This window comes from Halichoerus grypus, chromosome 5 (genome assembly GCF_964656455.1).
Source record: "Halichoerus grypus chromosome 5, mHalGry1.hap1.1, whole genome shotgun sequence".
Lineage (NCBI taxonomy): Eukaryota > Metazoa > Chordata > Mammalia > Carnivora > Phocidae > Halichoerus > Halichoerus grypus.
In genome coordinates, this window is record NC_135716.1 from 51,516,401 (window position 1) to 51,541,033 (window position 24,633).

At 37.0% G+C, this 24,633-nt stretch overlaps 1 long non-coding RNA gene and 1 pseudogene across 5 annotated transcripts in view; one reads left to right on the forward strand and one right to left on the reverse strand.

The window, feature by feature from the left end:
* LOC118541227 (uncharacterized) overlaps nt 1-24,633 on the reverse strand; it is a 191,898-nt gene that overhangs the window by 128,069 nt on the left and 39,196 nt on the right. The gene's annotated exons all lie outside the window — the stretch shown is intronic.
* Nucleotides 16,792-17,018, forward strand: LOC118541224 (small nuclear ribonucleoprotein G pseudogene; annotated as a pseudogene).

The window sequence follows — 24,633 nt, forward strand, 5'->3', positions numbered from 1 at the left end:
AGTATGCTCTAGATGGCTCAAGGGTAAGTATTAAGAGCATTCTAGGCAAAGACACCATGATGAATGAAGACACAGAGATAAGAAATAGCGTGTTTTCTGATAAACTGTGAGTCATTCAGTGAACTGAAAAGAAAACCAAGTGTCAGGAATTGGTTCAGATTTGAAACTTGAAAGACAGGCAAAAGATAGATCATCAAGAGGGGGGTGGGGGGATGGGTTAGCCTGGTGATGGGTATTAAAGAGGGCACGTACTGAATGGAGCACTGGGCGTTATTCACAAACAATGAATCAAGTAACACTACATCAAAAACTAATGATGTAATGTATGGTGATTAACATAACATAATAAAAAAAACACATATAATAAAGAACTGCTATCCAACAACAACAACAAAAAAATGCTTAGTGAGACACGTGAATGCGCTGGACTTCAAATAATTCAAATAATTTTTGTTCTATTCTACTCTTCTCTTCTCCTGGAATTATACATTCCATAGACTGCTTGATATTAACCCAAAGGTCATTGAGACTCTGTATTTTTTAGTCTTTCTGTGGGATTCATTTTCTATACTTTCTATATCTATGTATTCAAGTTCCTAATCTCTTCTGCAATGTTCACTTGCTATTAAGACCATTCAGGGAATTTTTTTCAGATATTGTATTTTTCATCTCTAAAAGTTCCACTTTCTTAATTTTATAACCTCCATTTTCCTTCTCATATGATGTTTTCTTTTAAATCCTTAGTATATTTATAATATCCATAAGAAATATATTAATATCATTTATTATTTATTTAATGTCATTTGCTAATTTCATCATTTCTATCGATTTTTGTTTGTTTCTATTGACTGACTTTTCTTCTAGCTACGGGCACAATTTCTTCATAAGTTTAGTAATTTTTGATTGGGTGATGGATATTGTATGTATTCTACATTGTTGAGACTAGATTTTGGCCTGGTAACTTACTTGATCCTTTGAAGTTCATATTTAAGCTTTAAAGAGTGGGTACAAGCTTTCTCAATGAGGATTCCACGAGAGAATTAAACTCTAGTGTCTAAGGTAACATTGTATATAATGAATTAACTTCTCTCTAATGCATTTAAGTGGTACTATACCACTCTTGACAGAAATAAGAAAATAGTTATTCAAATTCTTTTGACTGGAATCCCGGTTGAGAAAGACAAACAATTTAGCTGCACTAAGGCATAACCCCCTCTGAAGTCTCCCTGAAGGCTCCAGTGTTCAAGAATAACTCTTCATTCTAGCTGATCAAAACTCAAATGTCTCTCAGCTCTATGTGAATTTTGGAAACTTTCAACTTATAGCTTCTTTGCTGTTCTTTGCCTGGCCTCAGGGAGTTTCTTCATATATCTGTATAGCTTAGTATTTAGGAACAAACTCAAGGGGATTTCTATACAGATTTCTGACATTCTCTTTCCATGCAGCTTCCACCTCTTTGTTATCTATTCCACAAATTCTAGAGGCCTAAAGATTCCCCAACACCAAATTCTGTCTGTTTAACTCAGTGAAACCACAGTGCTCTGTTCAAGACACCTCTTTCTACATTGTAGTCCAGAAAGTGCCTAAAGGCAGAAAGCTGGGAAGATAGTGGGCTTATCTTATTTCCCACTGACAAGGCTAGATTTATAGATCATTCTACCAATTCTGTGAAAGAAAAATATGAGAAATATTGGATTAATGAAAGGGAGAAGCTCCAGAAACACCTAAGAGGTAAAACTATCAAGATGAAATGGTTTATTGAACATAGGAAGTAAGAGGAAGGAGTCAAAGATAGCTCTAAGAACTCAAATTTGAGTATGTGAGTGCCACAAACTTACATGGGGAAGGGTACGTAGTTTATGGTGATTCTAGTTTTATTTATATTGCTTTTGATGTATCTTTGGAACATCCAAATGGAGATAACCTTTGGAGAGTTGAATATATAAACTTAAAACTCAGGCAAAAGACCTTGGTTGGAAGATATAAAACCAAGAGTAATCAGCATATAAATATTAGTTGAAACTATAGAGGAAATAATATTGTTCAGAGAGAACATACAGAATCAAAAGACAATTGGAATAAAATAAAAGAACACTAACATTTAAGAGACCAAGGAATAAAGTAGAGATGGAGAAGTCTTGAGAAATGAAGAGAACCAGGAGACAGCAGAGTTGAAAAGTCAAGCAAACAAATGAGCCAATCAAGAAATGGGCAGAAGACATGAACAGACATTTTTCCAAAGAAGATATCCAAATGGCCAACAGACACATGAAAAAGTGCTCAACATCGCTCAGTATCAGGGAAATCCAAATCAAAACCTCAATGAGATACCACCTCACACCAATCAGAATGGCTAAAATTAACAAGTCAGGAAATGACAGATGTTGGCAGGGATGCAGAGAAAGGGGAACCCTCCTACACTGTTGGTGGGAACACAAGCTGGTGAAGCCACTCTGGAAAACAGTATGGAGGTTCCTCAAAAAGTTGAAAATAGAGCTACCCTACAACCCAACAATTGCAATACTGGGTATTTACCCCAAAGATACAAATGTAGGGATCCGAAGGGGTATGTGCACCCCGATGTTTATAGCAGCAATGTCCACAATAGCCAAACTATGGAAAGAGCCAAGATGTCTATCAACAGATGAATGGATAAAGAAGGTGTGGTATATATATACAATGGAATATTATGCAGCCATCAAAAAATGAAATCTTGCCATTTGCAATGACGTGGATAGAACTGGAGGGTATTATGCTGAGTGAAATAAGTCAATCAGAGAAAGACATGTATCATATGACCTCACTGATATGAGGAATTCTTAATCTCAGGAAACAAACTGAGGGTTGTTGGAGTGGTGGGGGGTGGGAGGGATGGGGTGGCTGGGTGATAGACATTGGGGAGGGTATGTGCTATGGTGAGCGCTGTGAATTGTGTAAGACTGCTGAATCACAGACCTGTACCTCTGAAACAAATAATATATGTTAAAAAAAAAAAGAAGATAGCAGAAAGGGAAAAATGAAGGGGGGGAATCGGAGGGGGAGATGAACCATGAGAGACTATGGACTCTGAGAAACAAACTGAGGGTTCTAGAGGGGAGGGGGGTGGGGGAATGGGTTAGCCTGGTGATGGGTATTAAAGAGGGCATGTACTGAATGGAGCACTGGGTGTTATACACAAACAATGAATCATGGAACACTACATCAAAAACTAATGATGTACTGTATGGTGATTAACATAACATATATAAAAAAAAAGTCAAGCAAACAGAAACAGACACATAAATACAAAGAACAAACTGGTGGTTGCCAGAGAGGAGGCACCTGGGTGGGGGGCGGGGGAGGATGGACAAAATAGGTAAAGGGGATTAGGGTGTACAAACTACCAGTTATAAAATAAATAAGTCACAGGGATGAAAAGCACAACTTAGGGAATATAGTCAATAATATTGTCATAACTTTGTATGGTGACAGATGTAACCACATATTGTGGTGAGCATTTTATAATGCATATAATTGTCAGATCACTATATTGTACATCTGAAACTAATACTGTAGATCAACTATACTTCGATTAAAAATTAAAACATTAAAAATTAAAAATAATTTGAAAAAAAAAGTCAAGGGAGTAAAGAATTTCAGAAAGAGAGATTAAAATATGATTTCAAATAGGAGTTCCAGCAAAATAAAAGTTAAAAGAATGGCCACTGGTTTAGGCAATTAAGAAGAAACAAGTAGCCTTTCACTCACTCAGTAGGTGAGTGTAGTTGAAAGACAAATGCCAGCAGGTAGAGAAAGTGAGGGAAACCAATAGCAAGTATAGATTACTCTTCTAAAGGATGAAAGAAGGAAGATGGTTGACTAAATTGAAGCTAAAGAAAGATATGGGTCAAGACAGTATACCTTCAGTATATGAGACTTGAGTTCTTGAAAGCTGAAGATCTTGGTATTAAGGAGGGCACGTATTGCATGGAGCCCTGGGTGTTATCCGCAAACAATGAATCATGGAACACTACATCAAAAACTAATGATGTACCGTATGGTGACTAACATAACATAATAAAATGAAAAAAAAAATACAATAGACAGAGAAAAACAAAATGGATTGAGGTCCCAGAGCTGAGAGGCCAAGAAGTCAAGAACATGGAAGGATTACTTAGCGTTGGTCAAGAGGCTTGACCACCACTGGTATTAGAGGAAAGAACATAGAATCAGCAACCAAACTGACAAAGAAGGCTTGTTTTGAGCAAGCGTTCCTACCTCGCTTCCAGAGCAGTGGCAGGACCCTGATCTGAGAACGGACTGCCACAATTCAGGAAGAGAGAGCAAGGGCGTCAGAAACTGAGAGTAAGGGCCTCCATTCAGAGCCTTTAGCAGTGACAAAGACCCTGACTAGGGAACTGTCACTGAAGGCCTTATTCTCAGTGTGAGCTGTCACATAACATTCAGAGCACATTCACATGAAAGGAGATAAAAATGAGGATGCTGATTATAATGATGATGATTAAAATAGATGCTCTGATATATCCCCCAGGTACTCCCTTCAGAACTGTATTCCCCTGGCTGCTAGGAGTGCTGCTGGCTGACAGCCCTCTCAGCAAGTTAATCTCAGCTGAGGAGGGCTGCTTTCCCCAAGGTCATGATTCTTTCCCAACTACAGTCTGCACCCCATTACTAGTCAATGCCAGGGTGCAGAAATCTAGCCTCCGGGCAAGCTGAAGAGCTGTTCCAGTTTCATTTCCCTACAGGGTCAGCTGAGGCCTTGGTTGCTACTTAAATAGTAAGCAGTCCACCTTCTCTCTGGACTTCCAACTCCTACATCCTTCACTTCCTCCACAGATAGGGTTGTCACATAAAATAGAGGACACCCAGGTAAATTTGAAATTTCAGATAATTATGTCCCAAATAGTACCTTTTATATAAAGAATTAGTCACTGTTTACCAGAAATTTAAATTTAACTAGGCATCCAATATTTTTACCTGCTAAATCTGGCAACCCTACCCACAGGTACTAATTTGAGAGGACTCCCTAGAAAACTTCCTTCACGCTAGTCTGTCTCAGAGTTGGCCTCCTAGGGAATCCCACTTAAAATAGTAAATTCTGGAATTTAATCACCTGCTGGATGGCTGGCAATGAGGAACACATGTCTAGCAATAGGTGGAATATAAACAGTTTCCAGCAGCGTAGCAGTATAAATATTAAAACTTTGACTGGGGCGCCTGGGTGGCTCAGTTGGTTAAGCGACTGCCTTCGGCTCAGGTCATGATCCTGGAGTCCCTGGATCGAGTCCCGCATCGGGCTCCCTGCTCGGCAGGGAGCCTGCTTCTCCCTCTGACCCTCCCCCCTCTCATGTGCTCTCTCTATCTCATTCTCTCTGTCTCAAATAAATAAATAAAATCTTTAAAAATAAAAAAAAAATAAAAAAAAAAAAAAAAAAAACTTTGACTGGTGATGACCTGGGATGGCCTATAGTGGAAGGAGATGCACTAGTATATGGAATTCATCAGTAGTTTGAGCAATATTGGGGAATCAGTACAATTATAATAACAATGGAACTGGATGGTTACTGCTGGAGACAACTGATGCTTTAGAAAAAAGATAATAAATAGCTAAGAGTGATTAAATAGCAATTAAAGGCTAAGAATGAAATTCAGAGGATTTCAAGGAGAACAAGGATATACTTGGTGTCAAATTACCTCTTCTACCCTGGAGGGGCAATGTATTTATTGGTCTGCTAAGGCCTTTATATAATAGGCATATAAATTAAGGCATATTTAAGGCTTCCCTTTCCTTCCCATTGGGCCTGTACCATTATCCAAAAGTTAAAGCATATTTGATCCATTGACATGAATCTCACATAAAATAACATCGGAATAATAGAGGTGCAGCCATAGGCACATGAACTTGGGATTCAGTGGTCCTCTCACATACTGCACCACTCAAAACCTGCCAGTCTGATAGAGCAAAGAAAAGCCCACTGATGGTATAGCACCAGCTCAGAGACAATATCTTACAAGAATGGGACACTGTTCTCTGGAACACAATATGCACTTACATATACACATCTATGTACGTACAATGGCACTGTGTTCCCAAGAGGTAAATTCATAAATCTGAGAACTTAGGGATGAAAGAAGAGATGGTCTCACTTGTATCACTCCCAGAGAACCACCTGGGGAATTTTTGCTTCCTGCCTCACAATTTGGGGCTCTTTGGGTTGAGAGGTCCTGACTCCAAAGGAGAAATACTTCTACCAGGAGAAAAAGCAAAAGTGCCATTGAACTTTAAGCTTTAATTGTCAGCCTGGCACTCTGGGCTTTACATGACAAAGAATCAGCAGGCAAGAAGAGAAGTCACCAGGCTGGACAGAGGTAATTGAACCTGACCATTAGGAAGAGGTAAAGCCACTATTATATAATAGAGGCAAGGAGAAAGATGTTTGGCACACAGGCGAGCCACTTTGACATTGCTTTTTACTCCCCTGCCCAATTTTGAGGTAAATAGACAAGTACAGAAGCCAGGGCCTGAGAAGGGCATAGTGACCAGGGACTTGAGTACACTTCCTAAAAAGCACTATGGCAGGACAAGAAAAGAATAAAAAGACAAAGAATACAAGAGAAAAGTAATATACAGGTCTGAACAAGCTTTCTCTAAGTTCAGAGTATATATATTTTTCCTATCCTCTCATTTTCTAAGAAATATGATCTACTGTCATGGAAAACAATTACTACATTATAGAGAATGCAAATTAGGTTTATTGAAAACCTATGTGTCAGAAGGTTTTCTCATATTATTTCACATTAATTCTCAAAAAAAAAAACAAAAAAAACAACCTGTAAATTGAGTCTTGCTCTCCACAGATTAGGAAATTGAGTCTTAAGAGGTGAATAGTGAAAGACGTTTCTACCACAACATGTCCACATAGAAAACTAATAGGACCAATGGGCTTCAGAGAGATTGAATAGGACCATGAGACTGACAACAGTACTGAAAGGGTGAAATATAAAGCTCAAAGGCACTGCCCCGCAATATAATTTTCTGGGATAATGGAAATGTTCAATATCTGTGTCTGTTCTGTCCAACATGGTAACCACTAGCTACAAATGGCTACTGAGCAATTAAAATGTGGCTAATGCAACTGAGGAATTAAATTTCTGATTTTAATTAATTTAAATTTGAATTTAAATAGCCAGTACAGTTCTAAAGGATCCCTGAAATTTCTTCTGCATCTCTAATAAAAGTACCCAGGGGTTAAGATGGCTATTAACAAGAAAAGCAATGCAATTCTGAATTTCCAGAATAAGACTTCTAGTTCCCTGGCCACACAGTTCTTCTCCCTCAAGTTCTGACAAACTGGACCCCAGACACTTGGGTGGCTCAGTTGGTTGAGCATCCAACTCTTGGTTTCAGCTCAGGTCATGATCTCATAGTTGTGGGACTGAGCCCTGCATGGTGCTCTGCGCTCAGGGCGGAGTCTGCCTCAGATTCTCTCTCTCTCTCGAATTAATTAAAATCTTTTTTAGAAAATTGGACCTGTTGTATGTCAAGCTCTAATTCTTTTTTTTTAAATTCCAGTTAGTTAACATACAATATAATGTTAGTTTCAGGTGAACAATATAGTGATTCAACACTTCCAAACATTCCCCAGTGCTCATCACAACAAGCACCCTCCTTAATCTCCATCACCTATTTCACCCATTCCCCCACTCACCTCCCCTCTGGTAACCATCAGTTTGTTCTCTATAGTTAAGAGTCTGTTTCTTGGTTTCTCTCTCTCTCTCTTTTTTCCTTTGCTCATTTGTTCTGTTTCTTAAATTCCACATATGAGTGAAATCATTTTGTATTTGTCTTTCCCTGACTGACCTATTTCTTAGCGTGTAACTTAGGGTTATACTCTCTAGCTCCATCCATGTCGTTGCAAATGGCAAGATTTCATTTTTTATGGCTGAATAATATTCCATTATATATATATGTGTGTGTGTATATATATATATATATCACTTCTTTATCCATTCATCTATCAATGGACACTTGGCTGTTTCCAGAATTTGGCTATTGTATGTAATGCTGCAATAAACACAGGAGTGCATGTATCCCTTTGAATTAGTAATTTTGTACTTTTTGGGTAAAAACCCAGAAGTGCGATTATTAAATCATACCAAGCTCTAATTCTTAAATAGAGCAAAGTTGCCACAGATTTGACTAAAGACTTTTATCAGCCACCACAAAATACAGACAGACCCTATTATATAGAAGCACTCAGAACTACTTTTCATTTTTCACAACTTCTTGGCTGGAAGAAGTCTAGCTTTTTCAAAAATAATGTAGTGATATATTAAGTTAAATAGCTGTTTTCTTTGTTGTTGTTTTTCTGCCTGTTTTTGTGAGGAGGAGCTGGTTTGGTTTTGGTTTCCATTGTCAGACTCATTTTTAAATGTCTCCAGTTTATTGTTTACTGTCTGTGAAACCTCCTTCTCTAGAGATTTAGACCAAATAGATTTTTCCTGATTAGGTTGCTCATCATTATTTTCTGAGCTTCCAATTAGGTATCATCTGGCAATCTGGCAATTTTGTGAAACATTAAAGCAGGCTGTATTTCAATTTTGCCTTTTAACTTTTAACTTTCATTAAAGGGAATCTATTCTGAGGCCACTGATGAATTGAGACCTCCAAATATTTCATAAGTTTTGACACCATGCCAAACCTATAAAAATCTACACTCTTCTTAAAAGGATTTGTTAAATAGAATTCTATGACAGATCACTTACCAAATTGAGTATATATCACTAATTTTCTGGCTTCTTTCATTCAGTCTAATAAATCACATTGAAATCCTTAAATTCTGGCCATTTTACAACTTCCCACAAATATTTCAGAATTAACACTATTTTTCTTTGGAGAAAGTATGAGGTGAAAGAAATACCTCATAGAGAGTATTCACAAGGTACCTATCCCTAATTTCACATACTCTTTTCTCACCTGCTTCTTTGCTGAGATGAGAAAGAAGATACAGATTTTTTTTTAAAGATTTTTTATTTATTTATTTGAGAGAGAGAATGAGAGAGAGAGAGCACAAGAGGGGGGAGGGTCAGAGGGAGAAGCAGACTCCCTGCTAAGCAGGGAGCCCAACATGGGACTCGATCCCGGGACTCCAGGATCATGACCTGAGCCAAAGGCAGTTGCGTAACCAACTGAGCCACCCAGGTGCCCGAAGATACAGATTTTTAATCCCCAGTGCGGACTAGGCATTAAAAAAAAAAAAAAATGTTGTACAGAGGGACAAACCTTTACCCTCAAGTAATTATGGTTTTCAAATAACTAGCTAGATGTTGGAAGCCAAACAAAGAGAATCTGAGCAATTACTAAACTCTCCAAAGCCAAAGAGCCTGAGTTAAACCCTGACTCCATTGTTGAATATTAGACAATTATTTCATATATATGTACCTCTGTTTCTTCATCTATAAAATACAGATGATAATAATATCTATCTCATAATGTTCTGATAAATAAGTTAATACTTGTAAAGGACTAAGAACAGTTCCTGGTACACTAGCATAAGTTAAAATAAGCATCATAGAATTACAATATAAGAATGTTAGATAGAATTTTGGCTGTTATTCATTTTATGTGTATATTTATCACTTGCATGATTTTAGAAACACTTTTTACACATACTTTTGGGACTTTAGTATTTAGATTCTAGAAACAGCAATAAAGTGTTAAGCGTTCATTTACAACTTGATACAAGCAGAATTCACAGAAAAGGAGTTTTTCATTCGATTTGGAAATTGGTATTGTGATAGTTCTGTCACTGATAGAGATATGAATCTTATATTCCCAATGGAAATTATGCCTAAAAGTCTCATAGTGATAACATTTATGAGCATTGTTGTATCTATGGATATGTATTATTCATAATGAGCAGATCTACTTATTCAACCAACCAATATTAATTAATCACCTTTATTTCACCTCTTTTTGCTATTTTATTCACCTCTATTTCTAAGTATGGGCAATAAAATTATCAACAAAACAGCTTTCATGACATTTATTCTAGTAAAAGATAAAGACATTAAATCAAAAGAAATCATACAAATGTGAAAAATCACCTGATGTACATTAATTTACTTGAGCATCTTAATTGAAGAATTTAACCTAGTCAACAAAATCAAGGAGTTGTCCCTGATGAAGAAAGAATTGGACTGATGCCTAAAGGATGAGAAAATGTTAACTAAGTGAATAAAGGAAGATCAATCCTAGAAAGAAAACAGCATGAACAAAATCTCATGGAATAAAATGAAAAGAATAGGTAAATGATATCCTCAACAAAGCTGCAATGGTAGGTAAGGAAAAGATCATACAGAGACTAAGAAGCCACGTTAAGAAGTTTTACTCATATCATACAGAATCCACTGAAGGATTCCTATCAGGAGGTGGGGAGGAAACAAACATAATCAGGTTTACTTTTACACCAGATCAACAGGTCTACAATGAGAAGATAGACTGGGGGAGAAGGAGGCAAGAGTTAAATTAGTTGAGAGGCTATTTCAGCATGATATCTTGGTCTACCTGGTAAGTAGTCAAGATGGAAGGAAGCATAAATTCAAAAGATATTTAGGGATCTTGATGATTCACTGGATGTGGGAGGTGAGAAACAGGGAGGTATAAAAGATAACTTCTACATTTCTACTTGTATAACTGGACAAGATTAAGGGAAGGAAAACCAGAAAATTTTTTGGACTTGTTGCATTTAAAATGTCTTTGGGGGCGCCTGGGTGGCTCAGTTGGTTAAGCGACTGCTTTCGGCTCAGGTCGTGATCCTGGAGTGCCAGGATCGAGTCCCGCATCGGGCTCCCTGCTCAGCGGGGAGTCTGCTTCTCCCTCTGACCCTCCCCCCTCTCATGTGCTCTCTCTCTCATTCTCTCTCTCTCAAATAAACAAATAAAATCTTTAAAAATAAAATAAAATAAAATAAAATGTCTTTGGTATTTTCAAGTGAGGATATCATGTACACAGTGGGAGAATTCCTTATTTCAAATATAATAAAGTAGCTGATACCACACTACTCTTCTTATAGTAAATGACTGTAAAACTGGACAAAATATATAAAACAATATTTTCAGTCCTTGGTCAAAAGGCAGCATTTAACTTTGATTCCTGAGAAGGAGGAAACACATAAGGTAAGCCCCATAATAGCCGTAAATTTCTGCCCAGGAAAATTTCTAGACTATAATGTCAGAGAATAAATCAAGCAGAGCACAGAAGTATCACTGAGGTGAGGAGATAACAGGTAGATAACAAAATCTGGAGCTGCTGAAGGGGCTGAAGTTGTGGAATGGATACTATAGACAAGGAAGCTGCACTGAAAAAGATCTCACAAATTTACATATGGATCATCTAATACTTTGGCTAAATTCTAAAGCTGTGCATGCACACAGTAAGACCCAAAATGGTCCAGTAAAGAACTACTTCTAGGAATTGTAAAATAAAATGGATATTCTGGTGGTTGCAAACTGCTTAAAATATAGAAATTCTGACTAGCCAAAATGGAGAGACCTCATTGAACTCAGGGACTCAGCTGACACCTCATTGAACTCAGGGACTCAGCTGACACCTCATAGAAAGGTCATATCATTGGCATAGGGTTACTCTAGCTAAGGTGTACTCTAGACCCTTAAAAAATTTGGTAAAACTTAAAAACAGGCTCAAAGGCATAAAGATGATCGACTAGCAAATTATCTGTCTGCCAGCTCAAAACCCAGTATTTCTTAAAGGAAAAATTTTAAAAGTCAGACTTTCAAAAACATCTTAGAAAGCCTAGTACCCAACAAAAAATTAGTAAATGTGGGGGCGCCCAGGTGGCTCAGTCGGTTGGGTGTCTGACTCTTGATTTAAGCTCAGGTCATGATCTCGGGGTCATGAGATTGAGCCCCATGTCAGCTCCACCCCAAGCATGGAACCTGCTTAAGATTCTCTCTCCTCTCCCCTCCCACCCCATCTCTTAAAAAAAAAAAAGTAAATGTGAATTAACAAGATCATGGTAGCAGAGAGTACTTCTCAATTCTATTGATAGAGTTTGACATCTCTAAGATACCCCAGCAGCTTAACCTAAGCCCTAATGGGAAATAAAAAATAACAAAACAACAATACAATTAAGGCAAGGCAAAAACAAATAAAGACATACATATATAATCATATAAATGGTAATAAATATAAAGAGGAAAAAGAAAACAAGTAGAACATTAAAACTACTAGATCAGACAAACAGCAACACAAAATAATAATTAAATCAACTGTGATTTCACTGTATTAAAAATATTTCTGGAAAATATTTTTAATTGGAAATTAAATAGTTTAATTGAAGTAAAGGAGAACCAAATTAGTGTCTTTAAAGATCTAGAGGATGAAATACCTAAAAAGAGAGAAAAAATATGAAGACAGTGTAATCATGAGGGAAAAGAAAAATAAACAATGATTTAGAATATCTAATAATAAATCATATTTCAGAAGAAAAAAGTAACAAGTAAAACATATAAATCACAAAGGAATATTTATCTCATTTTAAAAAAGATTTGAGGGGTGAGTGCTGTGAATTGTGTAAGACTGTTGAATCACAGACCTGTACCTCTGAAACAAATAATACATTATATGTTAAAAAAAAAAAAAAAGAAGAAGATAGCAGGAAGGGAAAAATGAAGGGGGGGAAATCAGAGGGGGAGACGAACCATGAGAGACTGTGGACTCTGAGAAACAAACTGAGGGTTCTAGAGAGGAGGGGAGTGGGGGGATGGGTTAGCCTGGTGATGGGTATTAAAGAGGGCACGTTCTGCAAGGAGCACTGGGTGTTATACGCAAACAATGAATCATGGAACACTACATCAAAAACTAATGATGTAATGTATGGTGATTAACATAACATAAAAAAAAGGAATACAGTATATAAAAAAAAGGAATACAGTATATAAAAAAAAAAAGATCTGAGGGGCACCTACGTGGCTCAGTGGGTTAAGTATCCGACTCTTGGTTTTGGCTTAGGTCATTATCTCGGGGTCGTGGGATCAAGCCCTGGATCGGGCTCCCCAGGGACACAGCATGGAGTCTGCTTGGGATTCTCTCCCTCTCCCTCTGCTCTGCCCCACCTCATTCTCTCCCTCTCTCTCTCTAAAATAAAATAAATGAATAAAATCTTTTTAAAAATAAATAAATTAAGTAAGTAAGTAAGAAAGATTTGAATCTACCAATTTCAGGTCCTTACTGAGATTCAAGGAGACTTTAAAAGACACAGCCAAGGCATACCTGGCAATGGTCTGGAAATTCAAGGTTTAGTGAGGACATCAGGTCCTAATCTCTGGAACCCATGAATGTTGCTTTCTATGGTAAAGTCTGCAGATGTGATTAAGGATCTTGAGATGGTAAGATCATCCTGGATTATTTGGGTAGTCCCTAAATGCCATCATAAGGGTCCTTATAAGAGAGAGGCAGATAATACATTATGCATAGACAGAAGTGGACAGGGTCTGGGATGAGAGTGATATAGACAGAGAAAAGAAATGCTGGCAGCCACCAGAAGCTGGAAAACAAGATGTATTCTGAATGCTCTCTATTGCTCATCTATTCTGAAGATCCTCTAAACATTTAGAGCAAATGTTTGCAGCGTATTTAGAAACTGGAAGAGGCAAGGAACGGAATCTCCCTTAGAGCCTGCAGAGGGAGTGTCGAGTGCTGACACCTTGACTTCAGCCCAGTGATACTTATCTTAGGCTTCTGGCCTCCAGAACTATGCAGAATAAATTTCTGTTGTTTAAGCCACACAGTTTGGGGTAATTTGTTACAGCAACCACAGGAAAGTAATAAAAAGGGTAAAGAGAAAATTTTGTAAGTTCTCACGTGGTAAGAACAAGTTACTTCGGAAGACAAAAGAATCAAATACCAGACTCCTCCTCTACAACTCTGGAAGCTAGAAAACAATAGAATATCTACAGACAATTGATAAGTTAGAACTGCAAACCAAGAATCTTAATGCTAGCCAAGGTATCAATTACCTGTCAGGATGAAAGAAAGGTATTTCAGATATTCAAGGATTCAGGCAATACATAACCAACATGCCGCACCTGAAGAAAATGTTTGAGAAACGAGGCAAATAGGATAACACAGATACAGAAATATGAGGAGGAGGGAAAAAGCATTATCATTAAATCTAAATAGATACAGAGAATGTGTAATATAAATAAGGGAGGGGCACCTGGGTGGCTCAGTTCGTTAAGTGTCTGCATTCAGCTCAGGTCATGATCTCAGGGTCCTGGGATCAAGCCCCACATCACGCTCCCTGCTCAGCAGAGAGTCTGTTTCTCCCTTTCTCTCTCCCTCTACCCCTCCCCCTGCTCATGTTCTCTCTCTCTCAAATAAATAAATAAAAATCTTTAAAAAAAATAAATAAGGGATATTTTGAAAAGAAAACTTAATAGCTGCCTTAAAAGTCATAAACTTTTTCAGCAAAATGGAGGTATTATAGGGAGAGAAAAGGTAAAAGCACTTTAAATATACCATTGTATTACAGATAAAGCAGTGGTGAAACAAAGCATGGGGAAGAAGATCATTAGTATCCTCTTTTCATATAATAGTAAAGACATACGTCTTATTAGAAACATGGAATGGAAATTATGATATAAAAACACACAGCAGAGGGGCGCCTGGGTGGCTCAGTCGTTAAGCGTCTGCCTTCGGCTCAGGTCATGATCCCAGGGTCCTGGGATCGAGCCCCACATCGGGCTCCCTGCTCCGCGGGAAGCCCGCTTCTCCTTCCACTCCCCCTGCTTGTGTTCCCTCTCTTGCTGTGTCTCTGTCAAATAAATAAAATCTTTAAAAAAAAAAAAAAAAGTAAAAAATAAATAAAAACACACAGCAGAATTCCTAAATTAACAAGAGGAAAAGAGGGAATTCAATGTAACTTCAAGTCTGCAAAAATAAAGAGAAAAAGGAAACAATACAATTAAAGAAATAGTCATCTTAAATAAGATGGAAAAAAAGTAGTAGAGCAGATTTTACACTAAATGGAAATGGGCTGGATTCTCCTATTATAGACAGCATGGTCAGCAAATGTTGGTTTTTTATAAAAAACAAATTAACTCAAAGTGATTAGGAAAAAAGTTTTCAATTTTTAAATGGGCCATGAGATACCACAAAAATGCCAAATTCCAGAGTCTAGGAAAGTACACTGGTGCCTCGTGGACTGTTGCAAAGAGAGAAACAATATGTTCTGTCTGTCATTTCTTAAGGAAGGAGAAAAGCTCCAATTTTTACTCACACCTGTCTGTAAAGGTCTGTAAGTCACATTTCCAATCCAATAGTTGCTATAAAGGGGTAATAACATCGAAATTCCACTTCAACATGATTTTATATCTATTCCAAAACCCCTCAAAATTGACAGTAATAAATGAAAAGATACAATTCCACAGGAACAAAGAGAACAGAAGAGTAGAGACAGCAAATAAAGATGTCAATAAATCACTGTAAAGGACATGAAACATAATCATGGTACAAGGCATACATAGTTCAGCATCAAAATATTATAAATATTGATAGTGAAAACCAAAAAGAGTGATAAAACTATATTGAGAGGCAGTGGGAACAGGAAGACTTATTACGTAAGGTAAATTAGTAACTACAGTGACAAAAGTCAGTATATATCTAAAATCAGTAAATTAAAAGCTAGCAGTAGAAGCAGCTTCTTTAGACATGTGTAGGAAATTAAAGACTGATATAAAGCAGGACATACAGTTCCCCTCTAACGGGCAGGATCTAGGGCAGAGAGAAGTGGGGTAGAAAACTGGTATAATTTGTCATAACCTGTTAAACTGCTTGATTTCTAAGCCTTGTACGTATACTGGATTAATTAAAATTCGAATTATTTTTCTAAAGCTCAGTGAGGCGCAAAATAAATTCAGTAAATTTACAAGATGGCACTCTTTTTTTTAAATGTCAGTCTTTATTAAAAGGTGCTCCAGTTTTCTCAAAAGATCAATATTATCATTTTTGTGACATCAATCTCCTATATGTACTATTGTTAAAGGTTGATGTATATTAATGACTGCCCAGTGGCACTAAAAAAATATTTTCCTTGGGATAGAGAGAACTGCAGAAGATTATCACTGTACATTTATCTTTCTTTAATGTCTTAGCAAATTTCTAAAAATTCTTTGCACTATAAACCTCTACTTGGTCTCCCTTTGATGTGAATATTTGAGGAAATGTAGTAAACTGGAAAGAGTGTGGAATTTGAAGCCACATAGATCTAACTTTAAATTCTAGATTTCTAACTTTCTAGCTTAAGCATATTTATTAATTTATCTAACCTATGGTTTCTCATTTACAAAATGGAATTAGTAATTCCATTTTTACATAAAAGAAACCTGTAAAGTATCTTTTAGTGTGTATAGCATATAATAGGTATGCAGTAAATGATAGATGTTCTATTACATGGATTTCCATGGTATTTTTTTTTAAGTAGGCTCCACACCCAGCATGGAGCCCAATGCAGGGCTTGACCTCACGACCCTGAGATCAAGACCTGAGCTGAGATCAAGAGAGTCAGAAGCTTGACCAACTGAGCCACCCAGGCGCCCCTCCATGGTATTTTAATCAGAATTTGGTAATCCAAGTGATCATAAATTACAGGCCTACAAAACAAGGTCATATTTCCTTTTAAAGTTGAAATTATCGGGGCCTACCGGGGGAGTGTGAGGGATGCCACGAATTCCATTTGGAGGCATCTTTGAGCTCACCGAGTAGACACCATGAGCAAATCTCACCCTCCCGAGCTGAAAAAATTTATGGACAAGAAATTGTCATTGAAATTAAGTGGTGGCAGACATGTCCAAGGAATATTGTGGGGGTTCAATCCGTTTATGAATCTTGTGATAGATGAATGTGTGGAGATGGCAACTGGTGGGCAACAGAACAATACTGGAATGGTGGTAATATGAGGAAATAGTATCATCATGTTAGAAGCCTTGGAGCGAGTATAAACAATGGCTGTGTTCATCAGAAGAAATCAACTGCTTCCACATGTCCCCTCCACAGTACCTGTTTCACTACAATATAAAAAAAAGGTTGTGTGCATTTTCACATTGAACTTTTTTGTTAAATAAACTTTTATAATAGTCAAAAAAAAAAAAAAGTTGAAATTATCATGGCATAATGCTCTACAAGTCTAATTACCAAAAAATGGCACCCCCAAAATGTCCCCAGTTATTTTGGAACATTCCAAAGAGTCTTCACAATGGCCCAGAATGCAGTCATCCCACACATCTGCTCAATTTCCTTATGCCTCCATGATTCCTGCCTGTGAGCCACCTTGGGAAATCTCTGAGACCTGCTCCACTACCACCTCTCATGACCCCTGAGATCTGAGTGAAGGCTGTTGTCTGAAGAGGCAACTAGGCCAGAACACTGCAGGATAAAAGGGAAAAGCCTCTTTCCTAATTTTACATTATGCTATAAGACAAGATTTGTTAAAGTTTTTGAGGAGACAATTTAAGTTTAGGAATTGGGATTTAATTTTTTTCCAAATGAGGCAGGTTTTGGTCTGGGTATGGAAATTACTGCAGATAGTTTTTCGGCCTTGGGAAAAAGAGGATACAAAGTCATCCTAATGTTCAAGATTCAGATGGTAGGCATGTTTTGAATAAAAAATTTCATGAATTAAAAATACCTTGGTACCAGTCAATAAGACCCAGCCTGGAGAACACAGCTGATCCTCAGTATTTGTGAATTCCATATTTGTGAATTTACCTACTCACTAAAACTTACTTATAACCCCAAAACCAACACCCGTGGTGCTTTCACAGAAATTCACAGACATGGACATGCACAGAGTGGTGAAAAATTTGTCACCCATGTACATTCCCAGCTGCAGTCAAACAAGGCAACACTCTGCCTTCTTGTTTTATTTCTCGTAGTATAAATAAGTCCTTCTAAACGAGGGTCCTTCTCAGTACATTTCGTGCCTTCTTCCACATTTTTGTGCTTCTTGGTGGTCATCTGACTGTTGAAAATGTCCCAAGCATAGAGCCTAAGTATTACTGTCTAGTGTTCCTGAGCACAAGAAGGCTTTGCAATGTCTTATGGAGAAAATACATGTGTTAGATAAGCTACCTTCTGGCAGGAATTATAGTGCTGTTGGGTGTTAGTTCAATGTTAATGAATCAACAATTTATACTAAATAAGAGTTAAAAAAAAAAACAAAACAGAAACACAAATAAAACAAGGTTATATACTGGGTGGTTGATGAAAATGTTGTGACCAGAGGCTCACAGGCACCCAATCTGGGGCAATGATTCAGTATCCGCTAATTCAATGTTCCTAAGAATACCTACATCCCTGCTATGAATAATGAGCATCTACTGTATTCTGATCTGTTAAAGTAGTTGAAGCCCCTCTTCTCTGTCTGGGTACTAGAAAGAAATAAGCCAACGAGACATAAACTTATTACGACAGGCTTGGAAGGCAGGAACCAGTGAGATCTGATTCTGCCCTGAGAGAAGTTCTTGGGAATGAGGAGGGGGAAAAGCTCCAAAGGTCCGAGTTCCACTCAACAACTGGGTTGCTGTAGTTGGTTATTACCCATCCATCAGAATGGATCCTTCTCCAACTCTCCCTGGACTGTGGAGATGGGAATCCAAGCCACTCAACAGTGGCCCAGGGGAAGCCATCCACATCGGAGCTACCCCAACTAAGCTATGCCCAGGTGTAAAATAACCTGTTATTGGGGATCAGCTCTGGAGCCAGCAGTGGAGCCTGGAAAACTACTCAGTCTTAGATTCTCCTATTTGGGGCATGCACCTACTAAATAGGTTTCTTTTGTTTGTTTGTTTAAGTGCCCAGTGTTAAAAGAGTATTGATTTACTTGAACCAGGCAACTAGTCTAGAGTGGAGTAAGGGATGGTAAATCAGTAAGTCGGCCTTCAAAAGCTGTTCCGCAACACTTCAAAGTAACTGTTTGCTCTTCACAAAGTCTCATTTGAGAGTTCTCTCAGTTTCTGACCATCACTTCTTGCCTGGCATCTCCCAGATCTCTTTTAGAGCACTAGTTCTGTTCATCTTTAAACATGGCCATTCAAACCCAGTCCGTGGGCCTGACCTAAGACATACCATTGGCTTCATTCTCAGCTCCTTCTCTTTCAAATGCAACACATGAATACATACACAAGACCATATCAACTGGTGCAAATAAATACTGAGAGAGGCATTTTTGGCATTGTTTTTGGAGTTCAGCTCAATGAGCCCAAAATGTATGCAGCATGGAGAAATGACACAAGAAGAGACAAAGAAGTGCCCTCCCAACTAATTAATGATAATAGCAAACATTAAGAGTGTTTACCATGTGCCAAGCACAATGCATTTTACCCGTATTAACTCTTCTCACAACTACATGAGGTTTTCATAATCCTTACTTAAGACATACAAAAATTGAAGGATAGAAAAGTAAAGTGATTTGTCCAAGGCTGCACATTTTAGTAAGTGACAAAAGAGGGATTTGAATTCAGGCAGTCTGACTCTAGAGTCTGTTCTTAACCACAATTTAATACTGCCTCTCAAGCTATTTATAAAGTCATTAAAGTGAAAGACCATGCTTGATTTCTCTCTAGCATTTCCCAGCACAATGTGATTATATCATTGGCTCACAAATAGAAGTGTCTAAATGAGAACTTCCCAGTGGTTTAGATAATTTCTGTAACACAAAACTACCCTGAAAGTTTTCAAGGATTAGTGATGTCCAGCGTGACATCATTACCAAGGACAAGACTATCGTTACAGTTAGTTGGCAGTGCTACTTCTCCCTTTCTAGAAAAACACAAGCTCATCTGAGAACCAACTGGCCTTTGCCCAGCTTCTCACAAGGATAATCCAGTTCTGACTCAAGGGCATGGAAATTGGGGTTGAAAAAAATATGGTTATGGTTTCATGGGCTTAGGAACATGATAACTTTTCTTGATTTGCTGACTACTGGAATATGAGATGAGAAAAAGGTAAGATGAATCTAAGGTTACATGCTCAGAGGAGATGCTATAGTGTTTATTACTAAGGGTGACAGAAAACTGAGGAAGATAGGAAAGCATGTAAACAATGACAAGTAAGTCTTCTTTTGCTATACTGAGACTGCCAACAAAGACATCTGTTAGCCTAGTAACTCTGTCTCCTTTCAGTCAAAAATTTATCAACTGCTTCTCAGGAAGATGCTCAGTGGCAAACATTCTACAAAGACAACATTATATAAATGCCATAAAATGTGTTGGAGAGATTTCTAGCCACTGCTAACCTAAACTGAATAAATCTGAACAGTTCATTAACATCCAGAGAAACATTCAGATCTGACACTCCAATCATTTTAAATCTTTCAAAAGTGAGAAGATTCAATAAAAGTAACCCAAAATAAAGCATGTTTCCTACTATTTTGATAAATCAGTAGTGCTGTGTTTTTCACAAACTTGAATCTAGCCAGGATTTTAATGTACCAATTTGAACAAGTGGGAGCAACACATTATTTCATTTGTTTGAGGATAACCATTGATTTCTCACGTATAAGCTCCCTACTTCATTTAATTATTTGGAGGAAATCTGGAACACCATTTTAAACTAAACTACCTCCTTTCATATGCTAATCTCCAGAATTTAATATCTATTAGTTAGGAAACAATAATTTAGATTGTATCTATATGTGTAAATTTCAATGAGTAATGTTATCTATGTTAAAATTGGTCATGCTGTAAAAAGTTAGTGTTGCCATTCATATACTAATATAGAATTACTTTACAATAAGGTATTGATTTTCAAACTGCTCTTCTGATGCCCAGGGTTCTGAAGTGTATATGGAGCCTTGTTGGGTGAAAAAAAGGAAAAGAATTTAATGGACAAAGAAATTGGGTTCAGGGATCGATCACCAGCACATTCAAATCAATTTTTAAATCTATCAAAAATTACAGTTTTACATATGATGTTTTTTTCGGAAAAAAAAATTCTGGTCAAAAATGTATATAAACTACCTCTAGTGGAATTCTGTTATGCAAAAGAAAAATATTACAATCCATTTCTAGTCTTCCCCCTATAAAAATGATTATTATGTTTTAGTGGTTTCTAAAATAATATGCTTCAACTATGCTCAGCTAACAGTTCATGTAATTTAATAAGTAAAATCTCAAATGTTATCAAATTTCACAAAATATTTAAGTCACAGTTTAAGATAAAAAACTCAATCTGAAAAAAAAAGTGAAGTATCTAGATGCCTTTTCCTAAAACAATATATTACCTTTCATAATAATTACCAAAACGAGGTAAGGTTTTCTTTTCTTTTTCATACCTATCAATAATGTTTCTTAGTTATTTGTACTTAAATTGACTATTTTCTTTCCAAAGTATTCTACTATCTCCACTAGTTTATCTTTCTATTCTTCCACGTGAATAGAAATGAAGCATTTGTATGATACAATAAAATTAAATTTAGCTCATATGCCTGAAGTTCAAACACAATTTAATTTCACATTTATTCGTTTATGGTATTTCTAAATTTATTTGAAGTGCTGTGTTATTGCACAGGATTTTTTTCACCTTATAATAAAAACATACTTCAGTTATTTCATCAGGATTCTACAAAACCTATATAAAATTATACAGAAAAGGAATACTCTAAACCTCCTAATACAACTGCTTCATAAATGTCAGTGTGTGACCAAGTAGAAAGTAGATATACATGAGAATCATTTTGTGCAAAATTAAACTATAAATTCTTTATTATTCTTCATCACCTCCTTAAAATAAGAGAGACCAATAAATTCATAACACTAGGAGGAAACTTTGAAATTATATTATCTAACACATCTTTTCATCGTTTAACATGAGGACACTAAGACCCAGAAAAGAGAAATACTTTCTTATTTAACAGCAAAATTATGACTAAATCCTATTCTTCTGTCTAAAGCCCTTTCAACTACATCATCATGGGACATAATAAGCGATAGCATAAAAATAATAAATAGAGTAAGGAATTGTAGTTGCAGTTCAAGATAACCTTCTGTAAATTCCTGCCCTCCCCTAGAAATTGTAACAATAACTAAAACACACAGGACACAAGCTATTTAAATATATTTACTACAAGATTATAAGAATAAATATTCATTAATATTAAAATTAAAAATAGCAAGCATTAAGTGAATAAATGACATATAGGCACTAAGCTTGCTTATGCCATTTAAAATTCCCCATCTTTTACCACCTCACACTAGTCAGAATGGCTAAAATTAACAAGTCAGGAAACAACAGATGTTGGTGAGGATGTGGAGAAAGGGGAACCCTCCTACACTGTTGGTGGGAGTGCAAGCTGGTGCAGCCACTCTGGGAAACAGTATGGAGGTTCCTCAAAAAGTTGAAAATAGAGCTACCCTATGACCCAGCAATTGCACTACTGGGTATTTACCGAAAAGATACAAATGTAGTGATCCGAAGGGGCACCTGCACCCCAATGTTTATAACAGCAATGTCCACAATAGCCAAACTATGGAAAGAGCCTAGATGTCCACCAACAGATGAATGCGCAAAGAAGATGTGGGGTGTGTGTGTGTGTGTGTGTGTGTGTGTGTAATGGAATATTATGCAGCCATCAAAAAATGAAATCTTGCCATTTGCAACAACATGGATGCAACTAGAGGGTATTATGCTAAGTGAAATAAGTCAATCAGAGAAAGACAATTATCATATGATCTCACTGATATGAAGAATTTGAGAAACAAGACAAAGGATCATAGGGGAAGGGAAGGAAAAATGAAACAAGACAAAACCAGAGAGGGAGACAAACCATAAGAGACTCTTAATCTCGGGAAACAAACTGAGGGTTGCTGGAGTGGAGGGGGGTGGGAGGGATGGGGTGGCTGGGTGATGGACACTGGGGAGGGCATGTGCTATGGTGAGTGCTGTGAATTGTGTAAGACTGATGAATCACAGACCTGTACCCCTGAAACAAATAATACATTATATGTTAATTAAAAAATAAAAATAAATAATTAAAATAAAATTCCCCATCTTTGTGCTCAACATCACTAATCATCAGTGAAGCGTAAATCAAAACCGCAATGAGATATCACCTCACACCTTTCAGAACAGCTAGAATGAAAAAGACAAGAAATAAAAAGTATTGGCAAGGATGTGGAGAAAAACGAACCCTCATGCACTATGGGCAGGAATGTAAATTGGTGCAGCCACTGTGAAAAACAGTATGGAGGTTCCTCAAGAAATTAAAAATAGAAATACCACACAATCCAGTAATTCCACTACTGGATATTTACCCAAAGAAAACAAAAACACTAATTCAAAAAGATATATGTACCCCTATGTTTATTGCAGCATTATTTACAATAGCCAAGATCTGGAAACAACCCAAATGTCCATCCATAGATGAATGGATAAAGAAGATGTGGTATATATATATATATATATATATATATATATATATATGTAATGGAATATTACTCAGCCATAAAATAATAAGATCTTGCCATTGCAACAACATAAATAGACCCAGAGGGTATTACACCAACTGAAGTAAGACAAACAAAAACAAATACCATGTGATTTCACTTACATATAGAATCTAAAAAGAAAACAAATGAACAAACAAACAAAAGGAGAAAGAGACCCATAAATATAAAGAACAAACTGATGGCTGCCATAGGGGAGAGGTATGGAGGGATGGGCAAAATGGGTAAAGAGGAATAGGAGATACAGACTTCTGGTTATGGAATGAATAAGTCGCAGGGATGAAAGGTTCTGCATAGGGAATGTTATCAATAGTACTGTAATAGCATTGTGTGGTGACAGATGGTAGCTACACTTGTGATGAGCATAGCATAATGTATAGAGTTGTCCAGTCACTATGTTGTACAACTGAAACTAATATAACACTGTGTGTCAACTATATTTCAATTTTTTTAAAACAGGTTAAAAATAAAATAAAATCCCCCATCTTTGAAATGTCTCTCAGTTCAGACAAAATGACTAGAAAGCAAACAGCTTTTTGGCTTCCCTTCCACACTGGCCCAAGGAGGCAGTATCTTTTTCCTGGGGTACTCCTGGCCCTCTCATCTTTCCTAGGGTTTCAGTTGTAAGAATCATCTCTAACTTTCAGAGAATGTGCACCTATTGACATTGTGGGTGCCTTCTCTTTTGATGACTCCCTACTCCATCCCAAAACCTTACAAGGAAAAACTTCTTTGCATCATGCCCTATTTTGGTCACTCTCTAATAGCCATATATTTACCCAACATGAATAAATATGTTTATGGTTCTGTGTGTTTCTGTTGCCATGACAAGATATAATTTTTTAAACAAACTGGGATACAGTTACAAAGTCTAATTTCGTAAATAAGCAAGATAGCTTAATTATACATACAAACTATATATACAAAATTCACCTGGGACTGGGGGCCAGGGGAACACAAGGGATATGAGAACTAGTAAGGGAAAATATAATTTTTAAAAGCTAACAAAAGTGCTATTTAATCTGACGAATTTGTTCAGAATTGGAAGAAACATCATAGACTAGTGTTTAAGATGAAGAGCTTTTGAGCACCTTAAGAAATAGACAATCA